At 35.3% G+C, this 22,356-nt stretch overlaps 1 protein-coding gene across 1 annotated transcript in view; it reads left to right on the top strand.

The window, feature by feature from the left end:
* LOC104467951 (ERC protein 2) overlaps positions 1-21,521 on the top strand; it is a gene marked incomplete at its 5' end in the record, with an annotated part of 266,693 nt that extends 245,172 nt beyond the window's left edge. The window contains one exon of the mRNA XM_010081926.1: positions 21,330-21,521. The remainder of the gene's footprint in view (positions 1-21,329) is intronic.
* Positions 21,522-22,356: the final 835 nt, after the last annotated feature.

Genomic DNA, 22,356 nt, shown 5'->3' with positions numbered 1-22,356 from the left:
TAATTGTAGCAATGTCAATAGCATTGCTGTAATGAGCATCTGGCTGCATTCCATCTGTTGACCACACCAACAGGTTTTGTGCATCATAAAAGAAGTGTTTCCCCTCCATATTTGATTTTCCACATGTCAATCCCTCCTACACACTCCAGCTCTTTCAGTTTATTGGAATCCCAACATGTGAGCTGTGTAATGATGGAGACGGCTGTTTGCTCACATGATAGAGACAGCCCGGCCCGTGGAGGCCTTGTAGCATGCATTTTCAGCTGCATGACTTGACTTGCCCTTGTCACTTCCCTACTGTCATCTAAGTCGCACTGATACACATGGTTGATTAGCCTGGCAGTTGTATGTGGCATATTAGGTTATGGATTTGGAGAGAGGAAGCAGCACCAGGCTGTAAATGCATGACGTCTTGCAGCAGGAGAGCATGAGATGAGACCAAAAGAATGAATTTCATATTTAGCATATGAGACTTGGCAGATACAGTTACTGGCATGTGTTTGGGGGAAGCTTATATTTGCATTTGCATGAGGGAAAAGTTATTTAAAAAAAAAAATTAAAACATTTAAAAATGTTACCAAAACCAAACTGCTAAGTCACTTTATTTTTTTTTTTTAATCAAAGCAAGAATTGAATAAATGCACCTACTAAAATAGGTAAAGAATTTAAATAAATTATCTTTTGTATGAAATACAAATAAAGTATCTTTTTGTATGAAGGAAATATTGCCCAGATGTGCCTGTAAGGTTTCACAGCAGTACATACAGCTGCTCTTGTTCTGTGAAGGTAAGTCTATTAATAGAACTTTTAATGGGTGATCTAATCTCTTCTAATATCAATAGCTCTTCTGTCTCGACAAAGGTGGGATGCTATGAAGATCCAAGCTGTTCAACACAGTAACGAACTTATCACTTTAGACTTGTTAATGTTTTGGGCCTGGTGCACTAATTCCAGGAACAGGGACAATTAATAGTGACCTGTCTTTGTTACAGACCTAGATATCAGTGTTGTGATAGACACACCTTGTTTTTTTCCTGACCACTGAAGAAATAAAGTAAAATTGCCATACCTACTTGATGTCCTGTCCTGGTTTTGGCAGCATTCAGTCCACACAACTATTCAGGTCACAGTATCAGCGTTTCTCTAGCTGTGCCTTAATTTCTCCTCCATGTCAGTCTTGTGCTGGTTTTTCTGCTCCTCTATCATGTATGTGCACTCAAAACACCAGTCACTGAAACATCTCTCCTTTTTTCCAATATCTGTTTGCATTTTTTGTATAATTTGGAGATTGTCCCACAGCTATCCTAGGTCTGCTGTCTAAAATGTAAGACAATCTTCAGGACCACCAGCTTTGCCCAAGCAAGGGTGCCCAGGCACCTTCTATTAACTTGTGTGGCAGGTTTTCATAGGAAGCTTTTGAATCCTTTAGAAAACTTAATGCTGACATGCCTAAAGATATGTATTACAGTTGTGCTATATACGTAGTGGTTGCTATTTTTATACTATAAGCATATCAGTTCTGGCCCTGAGTCTCTGGTAAAGTTAGTACAAAATGTGTTATGGATGTCTTGTATCAACACTTTTAACCTAATTAGATTCTAAATGGTAGTCTATAGGTCTTTGGGAATTCATTGTGCATCAAAATATTGCTGTAGTTTTGTTCTCAAGGAACATTCCTTATTTTCTATCCTTGTGCCTGCTTGTTTTCTTTAGGGCATCTCCTATTAATGCAGTAGGAAAATGGAGTCCCAGGTTTCAGGATTAAAGCTGAGCAGTAAACTTCGTCTTCAAGGTGCTCAGAAAAGTATGCAATAAATTAGAATATTTTAGGCCTGTCTCATTTTGTATTTCATATCTTGAATAAGAAATTGGCTCTCTACCATTTAGACACAAATTCCGGGGCACAATGTCATTCCCTCCTTGGCTGCATCAGGATGTTCAACCTTTATTGCTAATACAGTCTAATTGTTCCTCCAATAACTTTGTACTTTCTCTCATTTTTTCTCCAGGTGAGGGGAAGCTATGTCCAAATCCATAAACTCACCACCATGTCACCCTTTAAATTGCTAATAATGATGCTTAAAGGCTTTTAATTCCTTTCTGACAGAAGAGAGGCAAGTGACATGCAAAGCTGATAAATATTAATTCAAAGCAGGACCATATCTACCTCTTCATCTCACCTTGTTTGTTTCTTTACATTTTTATCCTAAGTTGTGAAAATTCTGAATAAAAGGTATTTACACTGTGAATGACACGATGGGACTGAAGTCCTTGAATGGATAATAGGTACAATGAGCAGTGCGATTTTGAAGTTTCACTTTCAGTGAATCACAGGACTTGTGTCAGGAGTCAGGAAATGTGCACTTAAGGAAGTTTATTGAAAGAATTCTATAAAATAGTAGTTCTTGGGCATTCTTGTGCAGACCTTTTGAGGAGCAGGGGAAGCTTTGCACCACAATTTGTTAGGATTGTGACAGGAGAGCTGGGAAAGCTGCATGCTTACCCTTACAGCCATTGCATCTCTTGCTCTGTAATGGGTGATTTCCCACCTTCCTTAGAAAGTTTCAGTTAATTTTGACTGCATGGGGCAAATAGTTACTTCATCGGAATATTTCTTCCAGAAGCCGTCATTACCTGATACACTTCACTTTTTGTGTGTAGGTGTAGAAGTGGTATTATTTCTAAACATGTAAATTGCTAGGATTGATATTTTTTTTTTTGCCTCTGGAAAAGGTGTCTTTGCTTTTCTTGTTCATAGTAAGAAGATCTGTAGCTTGTATGTTGTAGGCACACTAAATGTTTGCTCACAACAGAAGACAGTCTGTATCTAATAAACCTTAGCAGGAGAACTAATTTTTGAAATGTCAGAGGAATGCTATAATCATAGCTGTCATTATTTATACAGACAGTGGTGAATAATTCCTCTCAGTGAGGGTAGCTGCTCAGTGAAGAATGTGGAGACAGGAAAGGACTATTGGAATAGTGGCTGAACTCACTCAACTGAGATCCACAGCTTGCCTTGCCTTACTTGGCTTTGTTGCGTACACTACAGCTACGTACCGTGTAGTTGTAGTAGAGCTTCTAATGTGTAGTTTACATTACTGAGCACGTTATTGAGTCCTGTATCATTTTGTGCCTCCTCTAGTGATGTCTCCCACAAAGTATTTGATGTGGGAAAAGCTTCCAGAATTTAGGAGTGGAACAGATTTTTTTGTTTCAGTTTGTTACTGTGCCTGCCTCATAGCTGATGATAGTGGCTCTGAAAATATAGGGAGCTCACCCGGCATGGCAGGAGTGCAAGTGATTGAGAAGGTTAGTGCCTGAAAGTGTTTCATAGATCTTAGCTGACCATTTGCTTTGTAAAATCATCTGTGATTGTTGCTTTTCCTTTCACCTTGTATGTAAAAAGAAAAAAAAAAAAAGTGTTCGAAGGCAATGACCGAAACCAAAATATGGAAAAAAGGATAAAGATATACATCTAATGTGCATCATATTGATTTATGTTTCATGTGTTTAGAGAGAATTAAAAAACATAGTATTGTTGTCTATAGTGGGTCTCATTGTTCTAGGTGTACGGCACGGTACTGTATATGTGATGATTGGATCCTTACCATAACATACCTCAGTCAAGTATTTTTGTTTACTGGTTAAAGGTCTTAGGAATAGTAGTTCAAAGTTGGGTTCTTTATTTATTTGCTTATTTTCCTTGATGTACTCAGAGAAGATAAGTATCCAAAGAATCAAAGATTTAAAAGGTGCTTATTCTCATAACCAAAGATTTTAGAGTCTTTGAGGACAGGGTTGATATATCTGTTGGAACAACAATAAACAAGTTTTGTTTTATTCAAGCCAAAATATTTTTCAAATGTTGGTAATTAAACTGAGTCCATAAAGAAGCTAGGATATTAATATCAAGGGTGGATATTTCAATATTAGGAGATGCTAGCTTGCAAGATTTATAATTAGGAATGTGATTCAAAACTATTGTAGCTATACCTTTAACTCTTCAAGTTGTCTCCATGTCTATTTACCCTGGTTATTTGAAATACAGCTGCCAGAAGCTAGGGAGTAAGTTGGGATTTACTTGTACTTGAAATAATTCTTGAAGGTTTTATTTTGTCTAATTTTTTCTCAGGAGAAAAAAAGAATATTATCATTCTTGTGTTTCTTTGGTTTATTTTTTACCTCTTTTCAGTTAAGTATATAGGTCAAATAGTGAATAAAAGAAATAATGTTTTGTGGTAGTTCTGGATTAATATATCTAACCAAGAAAATTCTATTTTTTATCATTTTTCGTGATTAGTGACATGCTTTCTCACTTTTTGTCCTTTTAATGTTCTAGTACATTTTTTGACCTACATCTGCATATGATACATTTTTTAAAATATTTTTTTTATTATCATCTTTACTTTTTTGTATTTCCATTTTTTTAGATAACATATGTGATGATATGTGACAAGCCAAAAAAGTTGTCAAGACCAGATAGCGACAGTATGCTGGGATGTAAACTTGAGAAATGGCAAATATCTGGATCTTGGAATAAGTCATGGCTAGTAGAAAAAATGTTAACAAAGTAAGCCTACTAAAAATGGATGAAAAGAACAAATTTGTAAGGAATAAAGCCTCATAGATATAAGGCATTTTCCAGTGATATGTTCCAAAGTGAGAGCAGGAACAGAGAAAGTGAAAATTAGAAATATGACTCCTGCAGGATGCAGAAGTGAAAGGGAGTTTGATGACTGAAGAGTATAAAGCAGACAAAACTAACAGTCATGACTGTAGAAGGAAATGGGATGAAGTATTTAGAAGCCACTGTCATGACATACAGGGATTGAAAATTGCAAATAGCCACTTAGGATGACTGGAAACTTGTGATGGAACAAATTATAGCATGTATTTCACACCAAAAGAAAATCATTGGACGGATGAGAGAGAAATTTGTAACAGGGAAGACAATTAAACATCAAAACCTGGTGGTGGATTCTGTCATTCTGAAACCTTCATTTAAGATGCACTGCTCCAGCTAAACAAATATTCTGGATCTGTTGAAGCAATAACTTGAGGATGCATTGTGCACAATGTCATGGAGGGACTTCAGCTTTATTAACTGTTTTTTCATGGCTTTAATCACGAGGGAAATTACAGAAAGCAAAGGACATGGAGAAGCGTTAAGAGTTTCATTATAAAGTAAGGAAGATTTAACTTGCTCACCACTTGCACATTGCTCTCATCTAAGATCAAGACTTCCCTCTGGAAGCTCATGCACAAATAGATCCTCAATATTTAGTTTGTACACACCTTTTTATACTGTCTTTAATAGCAAATCTAAGGGAGTTGTGACTAATTCTACAATTGTGGCTAATTCTAATTTCATTTATAATTAGCAGGTGATATGAAAAGATTTGGAACACTACGTTAAATGACTGCTGCAGTCCCTTTTTGCCTTAGAAGGTATAAACCTAGGAGGAAAACAGTCTGTGTGTGTGATATAGGAGAAAAAAGCAGAGGAGTGAGAAGAAAACAGTTGCTCAGTTACAGCTCTCTAGTGGGAGGTAAATCAAGCAGTGTCTGATATACTGTCTTCCAAAAGGAAAAGAAGGAGCAATGAAAACCCAACAACATTTTGATCTGATCTCGGATACTTGGCATATAGGAGAATGTATCTGCACAGGCATGACAGTGGAGAAAGTAATTAAAGTGCAGCCTTATTTTCTTCAGGTAGGGCTCTGTACAAATTCTGTGGCATAATTTCTATCCCAGAATTAATAAATAGTTGAATTCATTCCTAATCAGTAGATCAGTTCATGTAATGAAAGAGCTTTCATGTAATAATACTTCAGCTGGTCTCTGCTAGTGCTGAAGAGGTAATAATCACTCTTACTGCTTTTGAAGGTGACAACCAAGGAGGTCGAAAATGCTTTTTCTGTCTGATAATGTGCTTAACTAGCTTTCAATGAAGTTGCATATCATGGTTCATTGCCTCTTGCATTTTTTTTAGGACCTAAAGTGCCTGGTTTAGTGAGTAGCAGTAATGTATCAGTGCAGATCAGCAGCAGATAGTTTAGTCTGATCTTGTTTGATTTTATGGGTCTCCTAAAATCTTTGCTTCCACATACCTAGCAGCTTAACAGACAGACATATGATTTCAAGCTGCTGAACTTCAAGGACTGTTGTAGAAGGGGCAAGAATGCATGATGGAGGAAAAAAGGGTCGAATTAATGCTGAGAGAATTTGACTGTGGCTTATACTCTGTTGCTTTTCATTTTTAGCCATGTCTACACTGAATGTTATACATTTCTTCATCTGTTTGTGGTACAAAAAATCAGAAATGGGAGTACAAAATTTGAATAAATAAAATATTTTCAGATGTGTATAGTTCTTCATGTTCCTCTAAGAGGAAAAGAGAATGTTCTTTATAATTCTAAATACAGTTTAACATCTACAGCTAAGGGATTCTTGAAGTTGTTATTATTTAAAAGTAATCCTTGTAGAAATAAAGATTCACCTTTCAAATATTTATTTAATATAGAATTTCAGTGGAACAGTGTATCCTGGACTTACCTTGGGTTTCAGACTGTGTTGATCTTAAGGTGCAAATGAATGGATTAAAATGTGGTTTGGTTGTTTTACCTTTGAAATGAAACAAACAAACAAAAAAAAAAGCAACCAACAAGGCTTTTGTCATTCTGCTTCATTCTTAAAAAAAAAAGCCAGTATCTTAAGCTTACAAAAAATGGAATTCTGATGCAGAAATGAACAGGCTAAAAGTTAAGGGAAATGCAATATGCTAACAAAGTTATCCTCCATACATCATCATCCTTGGGAACCAAGGCATTAATTTAATAAGGTTGAATTTTTATAGCATTCCCATAATATAAAATAAACAGTATCTTAGGAAAAGAGCAGTCATTCCCAAGAGCCCAAGGAAGATAAAATGTATTTGTGTGCTTATGAATGGTTCTTGCCCTAAAAATAAGGGAATACACTTGCTGAATTCAACAGACATTATAGAAAACCATTTTTTTGTCAGCAAATAAATCTGATTTTAAAATATCTTACATTTTAATTTTATAATTATATGTTAAAAACTGGCAAATACTTATATTTCAAATGGCTGCTGTCATTTCTTCTACTTAGTTGTTTTTTTCTCCTCTTATACTAAGCATTCACATTCAATAAAGTAAATAATAGCAGGTGACAATTATTTTAATTTTAGAAAGGATTAAGTTGAATCAAATTTAATGGTGGGATGTGTGTAGAAGCCAAAATACTCTAACAGAGATCTATCTGGTATTAACCAGGGATCGCAGGGTCTCACTTTTATGTGCCTAAGAACTTGATGTATTTATGGAGTGTAGGATAGTGGATAGTTTCCTTTTAGTTTTTTTACAGTTGGACAACGTCTTACTGGTATGAGCAGGTATTTCCTATATGCAGAATAGGAAATACTGCTAATACAGTTAATAGCACAGCTAACAGAAGAAAAAAAAAATTAAAAGGAAATGCTTTAAGGGCCCTCATGGTACACTGTGGTATTAAACACGTGGCAGCCATAGACTCAAAATAAAATCTTGCAATTTGAGTGTGATGTCACTGGTCAGTTATTTGACTGTGGTAGCAGTACTGATAGTGATATCACACCTATGAAAACTGGAATTCATCCAGCTAGGTTTGAAGGTGTGATCTACAATCCATCAATGACAGTTGAAAGTCAGCCATTACTTTTTACATCAAACTATAAAAGCAAGTTTTACCTTCACTGCTGAAGCATAAGGGTGTTGTTCAAGCAGCTCATTCTTCTTTGGTATTACGTGTATAGTTTATGCAACTTATTCCTCTGAGAGGCCTTTGATTGCATCTTTAATCATAATCAATATCTGGTGTTAATTACTACTAATAATGTGTACTTTTTAATAAATCTAAACTTCACAAAATAATTTGTAAGTAGGAACTATTATATTTCTATTTTGAGAAACTGAACTATGAAGATATTATGACCCATTTTATACTTATCTATTTGTATTGACCTGATTTGTGACTAATTGTACTCCTAACTTCATTTTGAACAGTAATATTTTGCAAAATTTAAAAAGCAAAGAATTATTCTTGATTTATTTATTGAGATAACTTTAAATATATTTAATCATCTCTAAATAGCAACATTCTCTCTGGCAATACTGTAGCTTAAAAGTGTTATATATAATTTTTCCTTCTATTGAATATTTTTGTATATAACAATTTTTTTATTCCTGTCGTGCTAGGGTTTTTTTTGCCCTTAGCTACAAGGACCCCCAAATTATATCAATATATGTACATTTTTATCAATATGTGAAATATATATCAATATGTAACTATAATTATATCAATATACAAAATTTTTTTTTTTTTACAAATAACTTTTATAGTATTTATTGACTTTTTCTGCTGGGGTCTTTTGAATAGAATCACAGAATCACAGAATGTTAGAGATTGGAAGGGACCTCGAAAGATCATCTAGAGTTTTTCAGCTGTTTGAACAAATAATTATAAACCAAGATTTTCTACATATTTTTTATTTTATAATTACAGCAGTTCAGAATTCCCTTTCTGGTTCCAACAACAAAAAGAAGCAAAATAAATAGGTTATTATAATAAAGCAGTAATATGGGTTTATTTATCTGCATTATATATTCCCAGTTTACAAACCTGCCTAGCATCCTTTCTTCTTTTAAAGGTTGTCTGGCCTTTCCCATAAAGAAACCCCGTCTTTTAGCTGATAATTTTATAAAATTACTTGGGACACTTGCCAAGTGAGGTATCTGTCTCAAGAGTTTATACTCTGCACAAATGGTTCCATGTGCTTAGCTGAAAAGGCTCCACCATTTCCAAGGGAGAGAATATAGGTAAAGAAAACCTCAAACCCAGACTAGTAAACAATACAAGTGGCGAAAGGTTTACCAATCCCATTGCGTCAAGGTGGTGTCCCGAGTTTTAGCGGTTGGATAGTATTCATTTAATGAATATACTTTTTGTTGTCCAAGTAAATGTTTGTTATATTTGGTTAATTTATTGACTTTTAGGAGAATCCCAATTTGCATCACAGCTTTAGGTTTTAGCAACTAGAATTCTGTCTTCATGATCAGTTCTGGGGCTGAGGAAGAATTCCCTTATTTTCAGTCTGGGACAGCCTCTGTTGTGCCAGGTCCAGAGCTGTAACCAGGAACTACAGTTTCTGTTAGAAATTCGGAGAGTGCCTGGTTATTCTGAAAACTGATGCTGATATGCTTAGCCTTGATTTGGGAAATTTTCTGTGTATTAATATTTTTAATGTCATCAGTGCAGCATTGTGTACTAAAAAGTATATAATTGTAATACATTGCAAGCTATTTCATAACACATCCTGAAAGTACGTGCAGTCCTCTTCTCTGGGCAGAGCCTCCCTTCAGGTAGGTTATTAATAGAAGTCTCCTTCCTAGGACTGTCATACCAACAATTACCTTTTTTTTTTTTTTTTTTCTGAATAAGGAGATTAACATTCAGCCTAGTGTAAAAAACAAATGTTAATCTTAATGACCAAGTATAACTCTGGAGTTATAATCAGCAAATGGGTCTCTCTTGATTTCAGCAGAGGTTGAGAAAATCTTAAACAGTGTTTTCCTCTTCACATTACTATTGATGCGAGCTATGGAGCACCTAGTATTAAGACAAGGCTGTGTACACCTGTCTAAATCTTACATTGTAAAAGGCTGCAGTTGTTCTTGCCATTTTATTTCTTTGCAAAGCTCTATGCACAGAGCAGATGCTGCATAAGCAGCAACTGACAGTGCACTACCACCTGGAAATATTGTTAAGGACAGTCATGGAGGGGAAAAAAACAGTGATACTGACTTTAGATTCTGCAGAAAGATTAAGTAATGATTTTTTACTGGGTTTTTAAAAATCTGCATTTTTAAGGTTTTTTTTTAATTTAATTTTTAAAGTTTTCTTAAGGAATTAAACATAAAGATTTGTTTAAATAAAGAAGGCTTTTAGTGGAAGACTAAAAAAAATAATCTAATACCACCTGAAAAAGCTTCAAAGTCAGTCTGTCAGGTTCTTTCTGGCAATGAAGCTCTCGCATTATCTTGTTAATGTTGAAATCAGTTCAAGTCAGTGAAATTTCTTTAATGAACTTTAGGGCACATCTTCAAAGAAACCTGCAATTGAACCTGTGGAAAGGCCAATGCCTTTGAACTGTGGAAAAGAAGTTTATCCTAGATTAGCTTGATCTTTTAGTTTACTCTGCCTGCTAATCTAGTAACAAAGATCTAAGCTTTAAGAAAATGTCTAAACTGCAGTGGCAACCTAAAAGTAGGGTATTGTTATAAATTCATTACTGCCCTTAGGCCGTGGCATTTTAATTTTGGAAGGACAGCAAAATTGTTTGTTTTGTATTGTGAACATGAACATTCTGGGTCTCCCTGAGCATTAAATTTTCTTTAGTTTTGTTACTACCTTACAAACTGAAATTTAACTTCATCATTGTTTTCATTCTCCTTTTAACATTTTGCTGTACTTCCATCCAGTTCAGTCTTTCATCACCCAAATGTGGAACAATGTACCTTCAAATGTGAAAGAAATAACAAAATCTGGAACAAATTACGAAGTGACAGAGAAGGGAGATGCAGAACTGTATCGAAATAAGTACATTAATGTGTAGGCTCTGATGCACATGAGTCTGATTTGAAGGACACTTCATTTTTAGTTTGAACTTCTGCTTTTAAATTTTACTGTAATATGAGGTAACATTTGCTTTGGTGAGTGCTTGAGGAACTTTTGGTGTTAACAGTATTCTTTTCTATAGAAATTCCTTTGGATTTCAGATTTTGTACTCTTTCCAGGTTACAATAAGAAAAACATGGAAGAGATCTTTAATAGAAAAACAACTCTGTGGTTTGCAGCTGGCAATCACAATGCCTCTACTGCTGCTTTTATTTTATTAAGTGGAACAGGTCAATTCAGTATCAGAGCTGGCTGTGTTCCTTCTCTGTTAAAGTGGAAATACAGGTCTAGCAAAAAATTAAGTGACCGCTAGTTTCTTCCATTCAATTGTTCTGTGAAATGTTTTTTAATAACCCATCTCATTTTGGGGAATCAAGTAGGACAAGAATGGTTATCACTCAACTGGCAAAGGAAAATACATGTTTTGTCCATAAATATTGACTTCCATAACTGACATTATTTGCTGCCTACTTTTAATTATGGATTAATAAGAAAACACTATGCAAAAAGTGCAAAAAAACAGTTAGGTAGAAAATCTCATTCACAATCAGATGAAAAATTATTATAAAACTGGATTTTTGAAGAGGAAAATATAGAAGAGTATAAAATGTGGTTGAAGGAACAGAGAAAAATTGAAAATAGAAATTATATATTTGTCCAGCATTAAAAATTAAACGATGCTATATTTTCCTGTATTTATTTTATTTTGAGATAAAATCCTTGACCTATTAAAGTCAATGGGAATTTCGCCACTGACTTGATTGGCACTATTTCACCCTTCATCTGTGAGAAGCAGTTTCTGCTTTTTATTTTTATTTCACAACAGTATCCCTCCTTTTCTTCTCTCACTCCAGTTTCCTAAGGATTTGTAATCTTTTGCATCAAAAGGAAAATTTTTCTTGGTATATACTGTATAGTTGAAATCAAGCACCATGCGAAAGCTAACTGACCTAATGGGCTGATTCCAGCAGAGCAGACGTTTTGAATCTGGACTTTCTTAGTTATTGAGGGTATAGGATTTTGAATGCTTTTATCCTTTTATTGGTGAATGCACTAAAGTGCATGCAGACAGTGAATGTTAAAGTGGCAGTCAGGTAAACTTGTTAAAGCAGTGGGAGTTTTTCCTTTCTTTCTACGTGACTTTATCATCACAGTGGAGTTAAAAGGCAATTAGCCCTTCAGCTCTTTTCTGGCCAGTTTATTGGCATTTTACACACAACTGTTGAATAGACAGTGCCATATTAAAAATTCCAATGAAGCTGGCCTGGGGATAACAGACTCTAAATTTCAGGTTAATGTAGGTTTCCTTGAGAGGAACTGTTGCCAAAAAGCTCAAGTAAAATTATCTAAATACAGTACCTATGTTGCATGTACTCATAGTTGATGGAAAATTGTAGTAGTCTTGCTACCTGCTGTGTTACATTTCCAGGGAAATATTTTTATAAAGAGTGTTTGATGAAAAAGTTTATTCCTTTAGTAATAACAGGCTACCCACTGTGTTACTTAAGGCAATGAACATAGTGAGTAGAACTAGATGTTTTCATCATAATAACAACAATCATACTTGCTTTGCATTTCTGTAACTTTCATCTGAGGTCATTTAAACACTTTAGAAAAATGGATTACATATTTCTTTCAGTATATGAGAAGAAGGAGGTGAGAATACTATGTCAAAGTTTTGACCAAATTTAGTCCAAAATTTGTATTCAGTTTTGGTTTTCTTTTAGAATTGTAAAGGATTTTTTTTTGGGGGGGGGGGAGGAATGTCTCATTTCAGTGTCAATAGAAAATCAACCGTGCCTTTTGCAGTTCTTGCACCCCAAAATGTTAAGAACCAAAAATTGATTATAATAAATTTCATCACTAGGGAGAATGAAGCACAGACACAAGGCACAAAAGCTCACTACTGGAGAGTAAATTGGAATTTTCATATATTTAGGTTTTAATCTACTCTTGCCAAAGAAAATGGGAGGTTTTTGATAGACTTGATTGAGATTATTATTGGGTTACAGTGATGCATTCATTGCTTCTACAAAGAAATTTATTTAATTAATTTTTGTATCTGATTCTAATTTACTGATGTTAGAACAGATAATAAGAAATCCATTGAGGTCTGTGTGATTGAAAACCAGATAGTAAAAACAAAGAGCAGATCCGATATTTTTAACCCAACCATATGCATTGCTCAAACTCCTTCAAGTCGTATGTCACCTAACTCTGGAATCAACAGAAAAGCTCCTTATAAGTCCCTCTGATTTTTGGATCAGATCCATTTCAAAATAGGGAGGAAAAGCTGGTAGGTTTGAAGAATGAAAAGCCCTGTTTTAACTTTTTTTTTAGTTTGTATGGCTGCTCCAGAGAGGGCACTCAGATTTTGTTCAGAGAGGAACTGATGGATTTATGCTCCAGTGTGTCTTTAACAGTAAACAAAGCAAACCAAAATGCTTTCATTTGCTCAGGTGTATAAGCAAGCAGCATTTTCTTTCAGTGAACAACACTGTAATTGGAAGTGATCACCAATAACCACAGGTGTTTTTTAAATGGTGTGTAACAGTACTTTAACTGTTACTGTTAAGAGCTCAAACTTTGCTTCTGATACTGACGAGCCATAATTAAAGTTGTCTGTAACTTTAGTCTTTTAATACAGCAAATATATGTTGCAAGTCAACAAAATGGTTTTGTTAAATGGACATTACAGTGTAAATCAAAACTCTGGAAGTTAGGAAGTGCCAGATTTAAAGTAGCTCAAATAATTTTTATTTTGTTGTCCTTTTTTGGTACATGTTACAGCATTTTTCAGTTGTACAGCCATTTACTACCTTTTCTGTAGCACCTCACTGCTGTTCCATGCTTGCTATCTATGATGCTAAATACATGATTGAGTTGCACATTAAATGGAGCAGAGACTGTAGGAGAGGCAATGTTATTGGTCAACTTAGCCCTATCCATTCTCTTGCTATAGATTTCTTATTTGCTAACAAATTGTGTAGACCAAAATATAGGTATTGTGTGAACTTCAGTTTGTTTCAGTCATGACCTGTCTCAGATGTATAGAGCATTTGCAGTACCTCAGAGCAATGAGGACACCGCCGTTATGGCTGTAAAAGTATCTGGGCATCAGGAGCAAAACCAGTGCTGGAGCAGCAGGAGTGGTTCTGAGTTTTAGGCCAGCTAATGGTTCTCTGGGCTGCCTGGGCAAAAGTCAGTTTTTAACATCCACAAAATCAGAAAAATAAAATGTACAATTTTATTTTATAGAGGTGTGTTAAGTTATACAACTGTTTCAAAAATGAAAAGGACTATAAAACCCAAAGAACTTTACACAAGTAAGCCTAATGCATTAGAACAAATGACCAAGACATCTGCAACAGAGACTTTTGAAACTGTGCCCAATGTCTGTGCACCATCTTTTCCCACACAGATAATAATGCTCTTTTCATATCACAAAGATGCAGAAAGCAGTTTGTTAGTGTTCTAGAGATATCCAGATATGGTGATGAGCAGCACAGAGAAGCCCAGGCAGCAAACAGTAACGTAATTTCAGGGGGGTGCTTAGCAAAGGCAGCGTTTTAAAAACTTTGGTAGTATTGGACGGCAACTTCACTCTGTCAGAAACATTTAGCCTGTGAACAGAATGATACTGAGATCCTGGAGTGAAAAATAATGTGTGATCATTAGTTAGAACTAACCGTAATTTATAGACACCAGGGGGCAGAATTAAGGTTGCAAGGACAGCTATAAACCTGGCATTTCCAACCATCTAAAGGGCTATTTATGTTCAAACTCAAGCACACCTTTAAATTCAAATGTATGAATGGTATAGAATTTGTTGCAAATAATGTTCTAAGTTTGTGGAAACAAAAGCATTTAAATACACTTGGAAGAGAAGTGTGATTGTTCATATATTAAAAATGTGAATTTAACTAAGCTAATTTTAATTAGTTTCAGCTGATGTCCAACACATTATTGTTTGTGGATAAATTAGTCCAGCTTTCTAGAGGAAAACATCAAACAAATCGTTTCTTGAAAGTTATCCTTCTTTTTCTTACTTTCTGAACTGCCGAAAATACTGCAGATAACTGCAGCTTTTTATTTCCAACCTGACCTTCCACGTTCTGAAACTAATTTGCCATACTGCTTCTCAAAGTCTGCTCAAGGACTTCCTTTAGCAGAATAATGTGGTTCTGATTAAGTACATCCTATAAGACCCAGGAGGATTGCATGCAAAGGAAATCAGACAGAGACACAAATGAATTTCCATCCTCCAGTCAGATATGTGATATTGATGACCAGGATGTATATGTAGGGTATTGTAAAGAAGACAAAGAATTAAAGCAAATGTCTGACAAATTGGCTGTCTTCGTACACAAAGATGACAAGTGGTCTATACAATTAGAAGAGATGTAGGCATCAAGCCAAATAGTTATATAGTCAACAAGTCTCTGAATCACATGGTTATGTGTAACCTCTCTTTTAAATAAGGCCTCACTTTAAATTACATCATCATGAAAGACTTAAAAGCCATGAAGTCTTACATGAAAACTGATAGTTTCTCTTGACTCCAAATGTTGTTTTTCAGTGGTATGAATTTTATATTTTTACCAGAATACTGAGATATTCAGTTAAAGTAGAACTTCTTTTAAGAGATTATTTCCCTAGTTTTTAATTAAAGGTACCAAATAGAAATAATTTTGAAAATAGCAGCTTTTGTTTCAAAGTCGCTTTCTTCCTTTAGTTAAACTTTTTCTATAAGGTGACAAAATATTTTCATGTTAGGATAATTTGATGGAAAAATACATTGAAATAGCTTGAATGTACTAAAGTACAACTCTATAGTTCCTGATGTTCTGGTTCTAGTGTGTCTTGCCTAATGTAGCTAAATATAGATTTCAGAGGTTTCTCAAGGCACTTGGTTGATGAGGAAGATTTACGCTCTGTATGTGACTCAGTGCAAGTGTAAGTAAGTGAATGGACTCCAGAACTATCAGTCTTTTTCGTTTCATTCTTCAAGAACAGTCAGAATTTGGATAATTGGGATTCTAATATGCTTTTCCTATTAATCTGTCTTAAACCATGAAATCTGATATTTTCACCATGACTAATCCATGAAATTTGTCAGCTTCGTGATTTACACAAGCTCTATTTATAAAGAGAACTTGTTTGAGTCCTAAGGCATGGAATATTATTTCCCAGCATGCTTTTAGTGTCTTTTCACTAATAAGTATAAACAAAATGTGCTCATTGATTATATTATTATTTCAAGATCAGGATGTAAAACATGAAGAATGTTGGAGAGTATATTCCTCATAGCAGTGTATATGAGTCTTAAGCCATTAAGAAGAAAATAATCTATCATATCAGAGTTGGTAAGAATGGTTGTGATCATGAAGTTTACCTAAAATAATTGGATAACTTGCTTGTAGATTAAAAACATATGTGATACTTGTATGTCTTTATGCTGTAGGCTTTAGAATTAACTCCTGTCAGCATAAAACAGACCGAACAAAAATAGATTTGCATCGATTCTTTGTAATGGGGAAAAAAAGGCTTGAATGACAGTGGGGATAATTCTGTTTTGTATTTGGGGGGAGGAATGCCTATACAATGTTCATACTGGAGTGCAATTTACTATATATGGGAAAGAATAAAAGTCCTTTATGTAAATGTAATAATATGCAAGTAATACCTTCAAAAAGAAATTAAAAAAAAAAGTCTCTTGTGTACAGAAAGTTAGTCTACTCCAGCTGTCCTCTCTCACTTTGTGGGGGGAAGACATTTGGGGGAAGGCCAAAATGCAGATATTCACAAAGCATCCAATTTTTCGTTCAGCATAATGTCTTAATCAGCTTTTACAGAGCTGCTCTGCTCTGTACCAAACATGCTATAAATGTGCAATACATCCGTACATGTAAATAAGTCACACTCCCTGTGGTGATGAGAACAAGATGACTACATATTTCAATAACTGCACATTGCTGCAGGTAATAGAAAAGCAGCATCGTCTAGTTGGTTTTCAGCTGAACAGGGGGTTAGAGTTGGAACTGCTGAATGCTATGGCTATCCCTACGTTATTTCAAATTCCTGATCGTACAGTTTTATGAAAGATCGCCAGAAATCATACACATTAAAAGCACAGATGTCCAACTTGTGACAAGATCCATAGACTGTAACCAGCTAGCAAGAACTTGATCTGCTCTGTAATCTGGTCTTTCTCCAGAAGAAATGACCACGCATCTGTTTACATGTCCATCAAATTATCAAAATACAGACATCATCTGTCATGATCCCACACTCAGCCATGTGATGTGAAATGCCTGTTTTGTGATCAGATGATAGGTGAACTTCTGGTCATGTGGGGCTGTTAAATGCTGAGATACTGTTTGCAATGCATAAAATCTGTGCTGTGAAGGTTGCTTGAGCTCAGAGAAGGGGTGCTGTGGTGCGTGGACCTGTGTTCTTTAGCTCTCTGCAAGACCTCCTGCAGTTGCCCTACCTGTCCCACAATGTTCTGAGAGTCAAGGGGAAGTGTGGCCTCTACTCTAGGCTGGAATCTGTTCTTGCCCTAAGAATTATAATGTATTTCAAACTTACTAAAGTAATTAGTTCAAAAGCATATTTTGTGGAGGACAGGGAAGAATTTGGGGAAGCCAGATGAAGTGTTTTACACACAATGTTTTGCAATTCCCTAGCTAAAAAGCAATTGAATAAATTGTCTTCAGGTGGCTCACAGTGTAAAATGGAAGTAAGTGGAATCTCAGGCTTTTAAAAAATATAATTTTAGAATGAAGATGTGTTTTTATAAAATCTCATCAAATTTAGAAATCAAAATGATCTATTGATCCCTTTTTTTCTTAAGTGCAGCTTATTTTGATATCTCAATATGTCTCTTTACAAATGCGACTGTTCACTTCAGAACCTTAAAACTTTACTGCTACTGCTATAGTACGGAATTTATGAATAATCAATAGGGTTACATAGATTCTGTTACTTATTCATTCTAGATATCCTAGATATTTGGAGCTAATGTTTTTATGTGTGTTTAACCTAATATATGTAGAATTGCTCAGGCCAGAATTGGAGCTGTGTCAAACTACGAAAGCTTTTGGCTTTATCCGTTTACTGAATCATTAAGCAAGTACTCTTGTGTTTTCTGTATTTAGGCTCTTAACAATTATTGTCTTTATGTTATAAAGGATTCTGTTTTACATGATTAACATGACATATTCATATAAGTCAAAATGCTCTCCAGTGTAAATTAGGTCTACAGAATTTACCTAAACATTTGTTGAGTGTGAAAGTTCTACAGCAAGGTCTTTTCCTAACGCATACATTTATCAGCTAAAATCTTGATTGTTTTGCCTGTATTATGTCACTCACTTCTGGAAAGAACAGCATCCTGCTGTTTGTGAAGCTGATCTCCTGCTGCTAGTTTAGCCACTTGTAGGATTCTGTCCCAGTTCCTCTAATCCACTCTCTTTCAATAGCACCATATTTGGAGCCCTTCACACATTCTTTTGCCGCTCTGTTTGGGATGCTCTATGAGCTGAATTAGAATTTTAATGTTCCGTTCAAAACAGAAGGAACCTTTTTGTTAAATGAGAGTATAACAAATAATCTCCCCTGATTCCTTGGACAGAATTTCTATACATGCACTATATTATTTTCCTTCAAACTATTGTCCAGAAGTTTGGGGCAGTATTTCAATATATTGGTTTACTTTATATAAGTCAGATCCAGTTTGAGGTTTAATGTTGCAATAAGGCCTGCTACCATCTTAACTTGTTTCTTTCCTGTTATAACTCCTCATTCAGAGTTCAGTGCTCCTTGTTTCCATTATGTCAAAGGTTTACTGATACCTTTTTGAGCTCCTTGTGCAAGTCAAGGCCTAATTAAAGCAGAGAACCGAAAGGACTCCAAAAATGGTGTTAGAAATGACACCAAAGCACAAAGTGCACTGTAGGTGTTTTTGCTGTACTTTCAAGTATATCTGTTTTGTCAGTAGCTATTTTCTTATCCCCACATAAAACGAGGTTTAGAGACAGCAACTTAAAGCATGGTTGGTGTACCTATATATACATTGTCTGTCACTGCACTGCACAGCTAAATCTGTTAACTTTGGTGGAGCTGTTTGTGGCTAAGATCGCAACTGAAAAAACACGATAGCAGAACGTGATCTTTTTTAATGTAGAGCCCCTGGGCTTATGCTTGCTTTAAGAATTGTTCTTTAGTGAATAGGATTTAGTTTACTGAAAAATAAAATCGTGATTGAATTATGATGCTGATTTTACTCTATGAAACAAAGATGTTCCTTGGACACAATGCAATATTGCCTGAGTCTCTTCTGTGCAATTTAAAAAATTTTCAGTGCAGTACATATAGCTTACCTGAGTGTATGAAGAGAATAAAGACACTACCCAGGTGAAATGTATGTTAATAATTTCATAAAGTGTCTCTCACTTGTACCAAACTTCCCGCACTGGAAAATTTAGAAGGTTTTTTAGAACATGTACCATGTTTCTTGTAGCTGTAACTTTCTGCAGTCCAGAGTTCCCTCGGTGTGCTGGGTTATCATCAGCAGGAGCCACTGGTGCCAGGACCTGATGAGAAACAACATCTCAGGAATGGGGTTCAGGATGCAAGTGGAAAGCGGAAAAGACAACGGCTACAGCAGTTTGATAAAAGATAAATTGCTATCAAGTTTTACAGCTAGGAATGGAACAGAGAAGATAAGAAGAAAAAAGGGGAAAGCAAAAGACTTCAGAAAGTGAAGGTGAAACAGGGAGAGAGGTAGAGAAGTACAGGAGGAAGTAAAGCAAACCATACAGAAGAGAAGTGGGACAAAGAAACAAGTATTATGTGGCCTCCTTTCTTGCTTGCATTTGTCAAGTAATGTGTATATATGATTTGTTCACAAATGTGTTATCATTTCTAATGATAGAAACATATAAGAAAGAAAGACATTTAGAAGTTTTTATCAGGGGATTTATTTTATGTAATAGAAAATGACAAGATTTATAAGTGATCCATCTATGCAATATCAGCTTGAAGACTTGTGGTTCTGCTGCTCCTTCTCTGTTTGTACTTTAAAATTAATTGAAAGCCTCATTGTTTCGTTTAAACTGTGAAAGCTTCCAAGGTCAATGAGTGAGGTAATTGACCTGCCTGTTGTAGGACAAAAATATGTATGTTAAATTGCATAATTAGTTTTAATTACATAATTATGGTGTTTAATGTGTGGGGGTCAAAGGTTACTGTTACATTTAGAAGTCATGGCAAGAAACACAAAAATAAGCAACATAGTTTAATTCTGTGTTTGTTTAGGTTTTAGAAAAGGAGTCCACTGTGATCTATCCTTGACCTTGGATATTTGATGATTATAGCAAATAATATATTGCTGTTATACTTTTTGGAATCATAGAGACACCTTTGTAAATGACTAAGTGACTTTACCAAAGACTTCATTTAGGTTTAGAGTACATGGAAGTTAATCAACACTGGGAACTCAACTGACAGCAATTTAATCTGATTGGGTAAGGTAATTACATGATTACCAGGAGTGTTTATATATGGACAAGGATATTTTTATTGGGAAAAAAACCTAATTGCTTTCTTACTGAGAAGAGAAAAAAACAAACAAATTTGTTGTCACAGGTTAAGAGGACATCCTTCGTTCCTTGAAATAGCTTCTTTTCATATTTTAGCGACAAAATTACCTCATAATTTGCAAATTTGCATGGGGATTGTGTTATGAGTTCCTCTGTTTCTAAACTAGAAGTAATGTCATCATTAACTTGTTTTAAGAAACTCATTGCTTACACATTATTTGTGTGATAGACTAAAGATGTCATGATGCTTGTAATTCATGATCTCTTTTACTGTGTGTAAACACTGTTGCTTAAGTACAGGTTGATTTCGCCAAACTTAAACCTAAAGATCCATTATACTAATGGGTATTTTTGGGAAGGAAGGCATTATTTGGTTTTCTGTGATGATAAAAAGGAAAAAAGCACTATGTACAAGATAGGTAGATGAAAGATGGTGTTCCTAAAGGGTTGAAAAAAAAAGTCTCACTTTAGGTTCTCTGAATGGTCCTTTAGAAAATGCTTTTTCAGTCTATTGACAAGGAAGGGAGTGTTGGGAGATGAATCTTCATTAACAAACAGTAACCTTTGTGAATACCTCCCTGAAGTGCATTACAGAGTAGAATCCTATTTGGCTAATAAATAGTGGCTTGTTCCAAAGCCTGTTTAAATAATGGGCCAGGCCTGGCCTTGGCACTCTATATGGTTGTGTTAGACACCAAAAAAAGACATTGAAACTTATAAAAATAACTCATCAGTAATTATTGAACACATTCTGCCAATGGAAATGGGATACAATCCTTTAAAGGCTGACTTACAAGGAATTAAAAAGTTAATGAACTAAATGTTGAATAAGAAATAAATGAATTTTTGAAATTAACTATATAATTATGGAAGTTCTGTGATACATTCCATGTTATAAAAATAATTTGTTCTCCCTTTTGCTAATTTTTCCCTAACTAAGTTCTTTAGAAAATATTACAATTTTGAATTGTTTTTCTAAACCAGATGATCCAGTCACTGTTGGAGGCACATAGCCACGGCAAAATCTCATGCTGTACATTGATCACCTGTCCAACCTTTGCCTAGAGTGTGATCCCCAGTTCCTTCAAGAGATCCATCTTTACCTGTCTATAAAGAAGAGGAGGAGGAGGGAGACATCTGGGATATTCAAGTATCAAAGTTTAACACCAGAGCAGGTTGAATCTCTGTTTATATTATTCTCTATGTATGTTGCTAGTATTGACTTGGATATATGGCTGAAGATTTTTTTCAGTAATTATATAGTATGCTCTGAAGTTTTACCAGTGTTAAAGCATTTTTGTTTAGACTCCTCACTTACTGAAGTTACACATGCATTTTTTGTAGTTCCGTGGTGTGAAACTGAATCCAAAGTCATTCTGCTGTTAAGGAAGTTGGCTAATACTGGGCACGCCTGGCAGTCTGTACCTGTCTCTCAAACATAGGCTGACCACAAAGACCAAAATGGCTTGTTTGAAACTATTTGCTGTGCTGTAGTTGTTCCATTCTGTATTTCGCACCCGCAACTAAGTCCAGGTCCCCAGCAAGTACGCTCATTTTTGTTCACTTGCTTCAGGCAAGTTAAACTTGCTTCTTACTCTTCCTCTTCCATTTCCAGGAGGACTTTGATATCCAAAAAGCAGACAAGGTTTCACTTACTGTCCTAAGGACTGCCCCTTTAGGAGTCTAGCACAGCCCACACACAATCCTGGAATATGTCCAACTTGTTCTTTGAGCAGAATGTGAACCTCTGACCTTCTGGGCCTCCGGCAAGAGTGCTGCCTACTGAGCCACCAATACCCAGGCCATCAATAAGTTTTAAATGCCAGTTGCAGACTTCACAGAGATAATGACTTCAGTGTGTAAAGGTTTTGTTGTGGAGGCTGCAGTCTCACATATGGCGTGACAGAGTAAATATGCTAAAACCATAGAGAGCTGTTGCATAACTTGCCTTGATATAACAGTTTTTGTAATATGTTTCAAGGCATGGGATATTATTTAAAGGGACCCTGTT

Source organism: Pterocles gutturalis, unplaced genomic scaffold, assembly GCF_000699245.1.
Source record: "Pterocles gutturalis isolate BGI_N339 unplaced genomic scaffold, ASM69924v1 scaffold2834, whole genome shotgun sequence".
Classification (NCBI taxonomy): domain Eukaryota; kingdom Metazoa; phylum Chordata; class Aves; order Pterocliformes; family Pteroclidae; genus Pterocles; species Pterocles gutturalis.
The sequence above is the reverse complement of the archived record's forward strand: the minus strand, read 5'-3'. Positions and strand labels throughout refer to the sequence as shown.